Source organism: Dendrobium catenatum, unplaced genomic scaffold (assembly GCF_001605985.2).
Source record: "Dendrobium catenatum unplaced genomic scaffold, ASM160598v2 original_scaffold_4717, whole genome shotgun sequence".
In the NCBI taxonomy this organism is placed as follows: Eukaryota; Viridiplantae; Streptophyta; class Magnoliopsida; order Asparagales; family Orchidaceae; genus Dendrobium; species Dendrobium catenatum.
The window spans coordinates 236,732-247,945 of record NW_021323178.1 but is presented as its reverse complement, the minus strand read 5'-3'; positions in this window follow the sequence as shown (position 1 = coordinate 247,945).

Sequence of the window (11,214 nt, the reverse complement as noted above, 5' to 3'; positions counted from 1 at the left end):
GAAGATGAGAACGTCATCTGCATAGAGTAAATGAGTTATTCGAGGTCCCTTGGAAGCCACTTTAATACCCAAACTATGACCCCTCTATAAGATAGCATTAGAAAGGAGTTGAGCACACATAATGAACAAATAAGGTCATAAAGGGCACCCTTGATGAAATCCACTGCAGGCATCAATCCATCTAAGCTTCTTCCCATTCATGATAATAGAAAACCTCACATTCAACACACATTCCATCACAAAACTAGAAAAAACTGAAGGAAATCCATACCACATAAGAATTTGCTGCAAAGTACTCCATCCCATGCTATCATAGGCCTGCTCCATATCAAGCTTAGCTGCCATTAATCCTCTCTTATTCCTTGATGTTTTAAACTTATGGAAGATTTCTTGGGCAAGAATGCAATGATCTGACATCGTTCTCCCTTGAATGAAAGCAAGTTGTTCCTCTGAAATCATCTTGCACATGAGATTCTTTAATCTATTCACTAGCATAGATGCAACAATCTTGTAGGTAGTTTGACAAAGGCTAATGGGACGAAAGTTTGAAGGAATAATTGGATTATTAACCTTGGGGATCAACACAATCAATGTGTCCTTCCAATTTTTGTGCATAATTCCAGTGCTAAAAAACTTCTTAATTGCAAGCCATGTTGTCTCTCCAACAATATCCCAATAACTCTTAAAGAAAGAAGATGCAACACCGTTAGACCCTGGAGATTTGTTGTTCCCCTGCTGGAAAACAGCCACCCTGCATTCCTCCATAATAAATTCTATGTTCAACATCTGCCTATCCAAATCACTGATCCTCTGAGAAGCTTCAATCTCCGGCCAGTCCATCAGAATACATCTCCTTTGTTTCCACTTGTCTTAAAAAAAATTCAAAAAAATCTGCTCAATCTGCTCTTCCTCATCCACAATCCGATTGTCAGCACTCCTGATATGCTTAATCAGATTTGCACTCATCTTAGCAGAAGCAAAATTATGAAAGAAAACTAAATTCACATCTCCCTCCTCCATCCACCTAGTCTTGGCCCGTTGGTTCCACCACGTTGCAATCCTCTTCAAGGTAACATTTAATTCATGAACCTTATGTCTAAGAAGACACATGTCATCAACCAAGAAACCACCTTCAGACATCTCTTTGGTTTGTAAATCAATAATATCCTTTTTTAGCTCATCTTTAAGCTTGCACATGTCAATACATTTATTCCTATTCCAAAAGAATAGGGCCTTCAAAGTTCTTATAATCTTTCTATGTAGAATGTCTACCTCATCCCCAAAGTCCTTTTTCAACCAAGATTTGTAAACTATACCTCTTGCAGCTGGATATGATCTCCAAGTATCCTTAAATCTAAAATACTTCTCCTTATTAGACTGCCAAGCTTCCATCCTATATATAATCGGACAATGATCCGATGCCACACGAGCTAAATGCCTAGCTCTACCAGCAGGAACCAAATGCAAGGTAGCTGAATTTACCAAGCATCTATCAAGCCACTCCCAAATCCTTGAGGACCCATCTTTATTGTTACACCAAGTATAACTTGGTCCAATAAAACCTGCATCATAAAAATCAGCAATAGTCATAAAACTCTTCATCTCTCTAGGTCCTCTAGAGAAGATGAATCTCTTCCCACCCTTCTTCTCTTCCTTCTTGAGGATACAATTAAAGTCTCCCCCAATTAAAGAAGGACACGGGCTTATCATGTTCTTCTCAAGAATACTCCAAAGATCTCTTCTTTCCACACAACATCTACTCCCATAAACTGTTACCACTTTCCAATCTCCCAATGAAGGAGTGGAAAGAACTCCAATAACTGCTTGAGATGAACTTTCTTGAGCAGTAAAAGATACTTTATTTCTATTCCAAATATTCAGGATACCTCCAGATAATCCCACTGCAGGTTGATGAAAAAAATACCATTCTCTCCCAATAAGGCAATCCACATCATATCTGTCAATATTACAGAGTTTCATTTCCATAATAGCAATAAACACCACCTTCTGATCCCGAACAACTTCCTTCAAATACAGCGAAGCCTCTCTCTTTCTAGCTTCCCTGCAATTCCAGAATAATAGATTCGACATTAATTAACAAAAGGGGAACCGTCCCCGCCTGTAGAATTCCCTTTCCCATCCCTTCTCTTCTTCCTATGCTCAGGCTCAACCGGACCCAAAGATCTTAGCTCCTTAGCCAACTTAATCTTAACCGAATTACATTTGGATACTTCATTAGAAAACTGCTCAATGCATTACCATCTAGCAGTCTTGAATCAACAAAATTATTACCAAAATGTTGATCCGTCACTTCTCCCTCTTCAACTTCATCAGCCTCATTCATAAGAATCTGAAATTTATTTTCCACTTCAACATTAATTTTTTTATCTTTAACATTGTTGTCCACAGCAGAGCCCCCCACCATTTGTACATCTTCCTGAGCTCTATCATAAATCTCTTCCACGTTCTCCTGATGCTCAGCCATCGATGCCTTGTTGTTTACTATCTTTTCCATTCTAGTGAATGTACCTTCTTTATTTACTTTGTTATTTCTAAACACTATGTTCTTGAAGCGAACGTGGATCCACGGACCATATTTTGGTTCTGAAGTCTTCTCATCTGCGGGATAACTAACATTAACCTGATCGTTGTTCACCTTCACATTTGTCTCATTCTTTTTAACCTCAGGAAATATCACCTTATCATGTCCCACCTTCCCATAGTGAAAACAGAGCATATCAATCTTCTCATATTCAACTTGCTGAAAAAACCTTCCAGCAATGCCATCGATCCAAACACCCTTAGGAAGGCTGTTTTCGAGGTTAAGTCTTACGCAGATCCTGACAAACCACGTTTGCCCCATCTAAAAGAATTTCCATCCACATACATAGAAACTCCGATTCTGGACGCAATACGAGCAATATTATCTTCGTCCCAACAGTAGAGAGGCAAACTTGGGAACCGTATCCAAACAGAAGCAGTGATTCCCTTGAAAGAATTGGGATTGAAAGATGCACTCCATTTATCCATTCCCACAATGTAACTGCCAACATACCATGGTCCCCCATTGAACACTTCATCCATGGCCTCCTCGCTCTTGAAAGAGCAAAGAATCCAGTTCATGCCCAGTGATGTCATGTAAAATTTAACAAATATGTACCACTGTCTTCTCAATTCAACACTACACATAGGAAATGAAATCTTATTTCCCAGAACTTTAACAACCAGTGAGAATTTTAGAACATTGGAGTTCATAATCTCCTTTTCCGCATTTAGCTTGATTGTAATTCCATCGTCTGACATTTCAACAGAGTCATAATTGAAAGAAAGCCTGATGTGCTGAGGTTTCTTCCAAGCTTCCATAAATTCATCCTTCAGAATTTCATTTTTGACATTTCCATCCTTATTAACACACTCCTGCACAGAATCAATACCAATGGGTACTTCTTGATCAAGATTCTCAACGTCGGACATTAAATTCTAACCCGTTACAATCTGCTTGTTACACAAAGACTTGTTAACTTTCAACACCAATCCTGCCGACGAAGACGTATCCAGATTCAAATTTTTTGAAGCCAACTGTGGTATAGAATTTGCAATGATTCCACCATTAACACTCTCGATTACAGGTTTCTTAACTTTACCTTCAGGATTCGAATCTTGATGAGGCAAAGATCGAAATCCCTCCTTAATCAGAACACACTTATTCCCCATACGATCAGAACCAGTTGATCTTTCATACGCCATAGCAATGCCGGAAGAAGGCCTGAAAACCTTCCTCCGATCGACGATCTTCAAACCCGCCACCAGGAAACGCCCGTGAAAAATTCAAAAATAAACGCACTTTCTCTCTCTAGAAAATTGCTGGAGCTTCTCTCTCTAGAAAAATTTCTAGAGTTTCACACTATAAAATATCTTGAGTTCATCCGCTAGGTTTTGGGTATTTCTGTCCCCTTATGATTATGTGGTTAATAAGCTCCCAAACCAACTTGTTTTTGTAATCCAGGATCCCTAGTCTGTGATTTTGATGATGGCATACATTATTGATAAAATTATTACTTTTCTCATTAAATAGTTTTGATATTTCTTTTTTTTTGTGAGCACTAACATTCAAGGTAAGCCATACACTGCTCAAGTCTATTGAAAGCTCAATAATGGGTAGAAAAGGAATGTCAAATAAATAAAGTTTATAATTTTATTTTTCTTTATTTCTATTTCTTGAGTCTATACTAATCATGTAGTACAACTTACAATCATACTATATGATCAATATAGAAATAATGGGCTTAACGGCTAAGTAAAAAATTAGTTTATGTGAACTAATTATAATGCACAATCTCGATCGTAATACACGATTCATTACAATTTAAAAACAAAAGTTGCTGAATAGATTAAATAAGATATTCAAAATTCTATTTTTGAACTAATCATACTGTACGATCTGATTCATACTGTATGAATATTTAAAATCCTATTTAAATTAACCCCTATAATTAGTCTATAAAGTTATAGTTTAATTAATGATAGCAAATCGTATTATATGATATTGATCGTATTGAATGATTGTTAGAGATGAAATTTGGTCGTCCAAAAGATCATACCAAATGAAACCATAATTTTTGAACTAATCAACAACAACAACAACAACAACATCAAGCCTTTATCCCACTATGTGGGGTCGGCTACATGAATCCTTTTTCTCCATTGTGTCCTATTAAAAGTCAAATTCTCGTTTAAATCTAATAAAGAAAGGTCATTCCTAATATTTTCGAATTTTTGAACTAATCATACTATATGATATTTATATAAAACTTGATGACCTACTTGAAATCAACTAACTATATTGTATGAAGTAACAATAGGGATGACTTATAGAGACTATTTCTAATCATCCCGAGAATCATCCTGTAGAAATAAAAGAGAAAAGCTAAGAGATTATACTGGGCGATCTTTGGATCGTACTGTACGATGTGTTCAAAAAGTTTGACAGCTCATCTGAATAATTGTTTACATCACACTAGGCGGGTCTAGTTTTTTAACTAATCGTACTGTAAGAACTTGAATCATACTATACAAATAGTGACATATAACTTTTTTTAAGGGTTTTTAGAAGCCTAATACTTAAGAAAGTTTTTTGTGATTATCTTAGTAACATGGAGAGGACTGTGTGACTGCTGAAGGTATGCTGCGAAAGAAGCTTTTTAGTAATCCAGGGTTTTAGAGGAAAAAGAAGGTGAGGTTGAGCCTGAGGGAGAAAGAGTGTGAGGGGATCACACGGTTACTCTGGGCTAGCTGCATCCTTGATCCTCCTACAGCCTTAGTGAGTCTTGTTCGCTCTCTTGGGAGAGATGCTTCTCAGTCAAGTCCTCAAGGTACTTTGCCTTCACCAAGAGTGAGAAAAATGAGTCAAGCTTAACTGTTATCACCGAGAAGGTGGCATTGCGTCCGGCACTCTGTCACATCAGGCTTGGTGAAAGTGAGTCTGTAAGGGCTTCTCCACCTTGCTATGAGACTAAAAGGAGAGTCACTTAGTGATTAGTGAAATACTCATAGCGGAGGACTCCAGAGAGTGAACGTAGGTCAAGATTCACCAAATCACTATAAAAATCTCTGGTGTATTTTTTTTCTTTTCACTCTTTTAATTTTCTTGCATTTTATTTTTGTTATCACTTCTTGGGAAAATTGGTGATTATAACTTTGTTTCATAAATCACAATATAATCATAATTAAATCAATATTTTTATAAACTTCAATTTTTGCTATCAATTAGATTTTGGTATTTTCAATTTCTGAAAATTTTTTCAAAAATATTGTCATCATTATTTTGAAGTTTGGGAAAATTTTTAAAAATATCAATTTATCCCCCTCTTGTTGAGCCTCGGGCTAGTTCCTTAATGTTTAACAACATTCACAAACTTTCACTTATTTTTTCATAATGTTGGGTCCTTTCCTTAATGTGTATGCTAATTTACCAAGTGAGATGTGACGAGTAGCCGCACCTGCATTCTTTAGGACAATAACTCCCGCTCAAAAGATTTTTTCCATGACATATAGATTATAATACTAGGTGGTTCTTCTCTTAATTTCTTCTTGTTGAACGATAACTTGTGCCTAGAGTTCTTCTAGTAGGTTGACGATAGTCTGTAGTGCTTCTTACTTGGATGTCTCCCATTCATTGGTTAAAGTCTAGGTTGTGGTCAATACCCTCTCGCACGATGATTCAAGTTCTGCTAGAAGTACAACCTCTATACCATGCAATAGCGAGAAGGTGTGTGATCTATAGAGGTTGACAAAGTAATTTTGAGGGCCCATAATACTAAAAAAGTAGTTCAACCCACTCGTTTTGGCATACTTGATCTTTTCTTGAATAAATTAAGTATGAGCTTATTGGTGGGTTGTCCACTTATTAAAGTTATCAATCATGATTAGAATGAATTATTTTGCCCTATTGATAGCAGGAACATACATTGTAGATCCATTCTTGACATGAAAATGGACAGGGACTTATTATTCAGTGTAGTTTGTGAGAAGGTTATAATTACATCAGAGTAAACTTCTAGCATTGTATGTATCATTTGGAGGATTCTTCAGCATCACTTCTTAAGGTTTTCCATAAGAATCATCATTTATGGATTTGATGGGCAAGAGCGCATCTTCTTAAGTGGCTTGCACATTCGCCGAAGTGGATTTTAATTAGTAAGTCTTCCCTTTGATCATATTGGATACATTTGAGGTTGTGCGAGGGGACAAATCTCCTGATAAGTGATCACCTTTCAGTAGATAGTTGGCTACCTTAACTTTTAATCATTGTGGATTGCTAACCTTGGGATCATTTGACTCATTTTTAAGATTGTTGGCGTAAGGATCCATCCAACTCATTAGAGTTGGCTAGCTAGTTTCTGCTTACACTACTTCTTCTTCATTGATGGCATGCGCAAAGACAAGTATGGCTTGCCACTTCCAAATGCTCCCATTGCTTAGAGAGGAGGTCAATGAGTTGATTCATCCCCGAGAATTTAAGTAATTTTAAAATTTTCAAGTTTTGTAATCCTGACATTAACTTTGAGTATATACTTAGAGAATGTCTCATCACTAACTTTATATTTGTTATTGACCTGGGTTACCATGAGTCGGGAGTCAGAATGGACTATGAGGTGAGTGAATCCTAATTTAGAAGAAAATTATATTCATGTGAGTAAGTCTTTGTACTTGAAAAGCAGAACTAGTTCACTATGCCGCCGCCAAAGCTCTGCGGTCACTTACTTTGCTCCTGTGATATTGTCTCCATGTTCTCCTGCCAAGTCAGACGCTTTATGTAACTAACCGGGTTATTCTCATAATTAGCTTATACACTTATTACCTATATAACATCCTGTAATACACATCAGTAAGTCAATGAAGTCAAGTCATGTTCATCGTCTTCTTCCTTCTGCTCTGTGTTTATTACTTTCCGTTTGATAAGTTTCAACATGGTATCAGTGTTCTATGCCTAACGGCTCTTCCTCCATTCACTGGTGAAGATGGGAGATTCTTCAGCTTCTGCTCCAAGCACACCACCTGCGGGCGTCGTGACATCTGATGTCACCCCTGCTTCCATTGATGTAGTTATTCCTCCTACTCTTAAATTTCTATTTGCAAACATCAAGAACGTGATTAACGTTCAGTTACTCCCAGACAACTATCCTACATGGCGTTCTGCTATCTACAAGTTATTAGCTACAAATCACTTCTCTGGGTACTTAGATGGGAACATTCTTTGCCCACCTAAACATCTTTTAACTGCCAATGGGCAGCTCACTCTCAACCCACAGTTTTCTTCCTGGTCTTTAATCGACCAAAACTTGTCTGTCGCCTTGTTCTCTACTATTTTGCCATCTATTCTACCCTACATACTGACCCTGGAAACTTCTTCATCCATTTGGAAAACCTTGGAGCATCGTTTTTTCTCTACTAACCGGTCACGAGTTATCCAGCTCAAAAATGAGCTGCATTCTCTTTCTATGCAGAACAAATCCATTATAGATTACTTGGCGTCCATTAAAAGTATAGTGGACAATATTCGAGCTGCCGGAGGAATAGTTGATAATGAAGATATCTTACATTACATCTTAAATGGATTACCACCTTCATATCAATCCTTTAAAACAACAATTCGTAGCTCCCTTCAGCCCATCCATTTAGACGATCTGTGTTCACTCCTTCGCAGTGAGGAAGTTCATCAAACTACAAATGCTGTTCGTGAACTCTCCTTCTCCAATGTTTTTCAATCTTCAGACGGCCAGACTGCTCTGTTCTCTACTCGTGAACGTTCCCGTGGTCGTTTCTCCTCCAATCGAGGATGCGGTAGAACTTATTCCAACAATACCAATAGATCTCGTTCTCAAACCTCCAGGTTTGAAGGCGAATGCCAAATTTGTGGGAAGCAAGGTCACTCAGTAGTAAACTGCTGGCATCGGGGGAACTTCAATTACGCAGCTCCGACCTCCAACACTTCAGTTGCATTAATGGTAGATCCTGAACCATCTCCTTGGTACTTGGACAACGGGGCATTTGCGCATCTCACACCTGATCCTCTTCCCATTCAGCATCCACAGTCTTATTCTGGTAGAGATCAAGTTTTTATGGGCAATGGACAATCGTTACCCATTCAACATGTAGGTAACGGTGTTCTTCCAACACCTACCCGTAAGCTCCACCTTAAACATCTCTTTCACGTTCCTAAACTCACTCACCGGCTTATTTCCATCTCTAAATTAACTTCTGATAATAATTGTTCTATCAAATTTGACAAATCTGGTTTTTCTGTTAAGGATTTGATGACCAAACAACTGCTTCTTCACGGACAATGCCGTAATAGACTCTATTTGATCCCCTTCTAGCCTCCCATCATTGCGGCATCCATGACTGTTTCATCAAATCGTTCAGCTTTATCTTGGCATCGGTGGTTGGGTCACCCAAATCAAAAGACCATGGCTGCTATTTCTAAAACTTTTCCTTCGTTATGTATTTCTTCTTTAAACTCTCTATGTAATGCTTATGCTCTATCAAAGAGTCACCGGATACCTTTTTCACCTTCAGATCATGTATCTTCTAATCCATTAGACTTAATCCATGTGGATGTTTGGGGTCCTTCCCCCATGTTCTCTATTGATGGTTATCACTATTTTCTTGTTATTGTTGATGATCATACAAAATATACTTGGCTTACTATGTTAAAACAAAGAATGAAGTTCCTAATTCTCTGATTAATTTCATCAATACAAGCAAAAAAAACTTAAAAGCCTCTGTTAGAACAATACGCAGCGATTGTGGAACTGAATTCACAAACTCTCACTTCAAAGCTTTTACCCGTTCCCGCGGAATTACCCATCCATTTTCTTGTCCTTATACTCCCCAACATAATGGAGTATCAGAATGAAAAAATCATCATATCTTAGAGACAGCCATAACACTTCTATTTGATGCTCGTCTTCCATCCTCCTTTTGGTCTGCAGCTGTTCTTACTGCAGTTTTTCTAATAAATTATCTTCCTTCACCCAATACAGGATCAACATCTCCATATCAGTTGCTTTACAAGGTACCTCCATATTACACAATACTTCGTCCATTTGGCTATCGTTGTTTTCCCTGAATAAGGTATTCAGCTCAACATAAACTAGCTCCTCGTTCAGTTCCTTGCATCTTCCTTGGTTACACAACAAATTACAAAGGTTACAAATGTTATAATCCCTTCACCAACAAAATTCTAATCTCTCGACACGTTCAGTTTGATGAATCCTTCTTTCCTTCTATTAGTCATCAATCTAACACTACCCAACCATCATCATCCTCTCCTATCACTTCTGATTTTCTTCCTTCTCCACCAAACACAGCTACAATTCCCTCTAAAACAACCTCCAACAATATCAATACTACTCCCTCTCTTCCATCTTCTCACAACATCACATCTCCCACACATTTCTCTCCTACTATATCTACTTCCTCTACCTCCTCTACTATACCACTAAACAAATCGACTCATCCCATGGTTACCAGATTTCAAACCGGCACATTAAAACCCCAAATTCTCTTAGATCTCTCTCACACTGTTCATACTACAACTACTTGCTTCTCTACCGCCAATAAAGATTCAAATTGGCGTCAAGCCATGTCGACTGAATTCAGAGCTCTCCAAGCACAGGGAACTTGGTCTCTAGTGCCACGGCCAGCTACCCAGCAAGTAATAGGATGCAAATGGATCTACAAATTGAAGCACTTAGCCAATGGTGACATCGCCCGTTACAAAGCACGATTGGATGTGCAGGGTTTCAAGCAATCCTATGGCATTGATTATCTTGAGACCTTTAGCCCAGTGGTCAAGCATACAACAATTTGCCTTCTTCTCCTAGTTGCTCTTCATCATGGATGGCAAATATATCAACTTGATGTTATGAATTCTTTTCTTCATGGTGCTTTAACAGATATAATTTACATGGATCAACCTCAAGGATTTGAAGATCCACATTACCCGGATCATGTATGCTTGCTGCACAAGGCCATATATGGCCTCAAACAGGCCCTGCACCTCTGGTTTGCAACCTTATCAACTTATCTCAAAACAAAAAACATTACAGTAAGTGCAGCCGACCCTTCGTTCTTCCATCTTCATACAGACGATCTTCATGTATACATTTTAGTATACGTTGATGACATTCTTGTCACTGGCTGTGATCAGCACTACATCTCCTCCTTGATTCATCGACTTGCACAGCGGTTCCAGACACAAAATCTAGGCCAGTTGGCTAAATTCCTTGGCACTGAATTCATTAGACAATCTGATGGCTATCATCTTTCTCAGAAATCTTACATAACTGACCTACTGCATATAGCCTCCATGACCAACTGCAAACCTTTACTCGCACCATTACCATCCAAACTTCCCACATACATCAATCTTACAATGCCATTTGCTCAACCCGAGTTCTTTCATAAATTAGTTGGATCACAGCAATACCTCACCTCTACTCATCCTGACATAGCATTTGTTGTTAATAAACTTTGCCAACATATGCATAATCCCTTACTTATTCACTTTCAGTTACTCAAATGTGTTCTACGTTACCTGAAAGGCACCATTACTCATACTCTGTTTCTTCCCAAAACCCAGTTAACCCTGTCTGCGTATTCAGACTCTGACTGGGCTGGTGATCAGCTCGATCGTAAATCTACCACTAG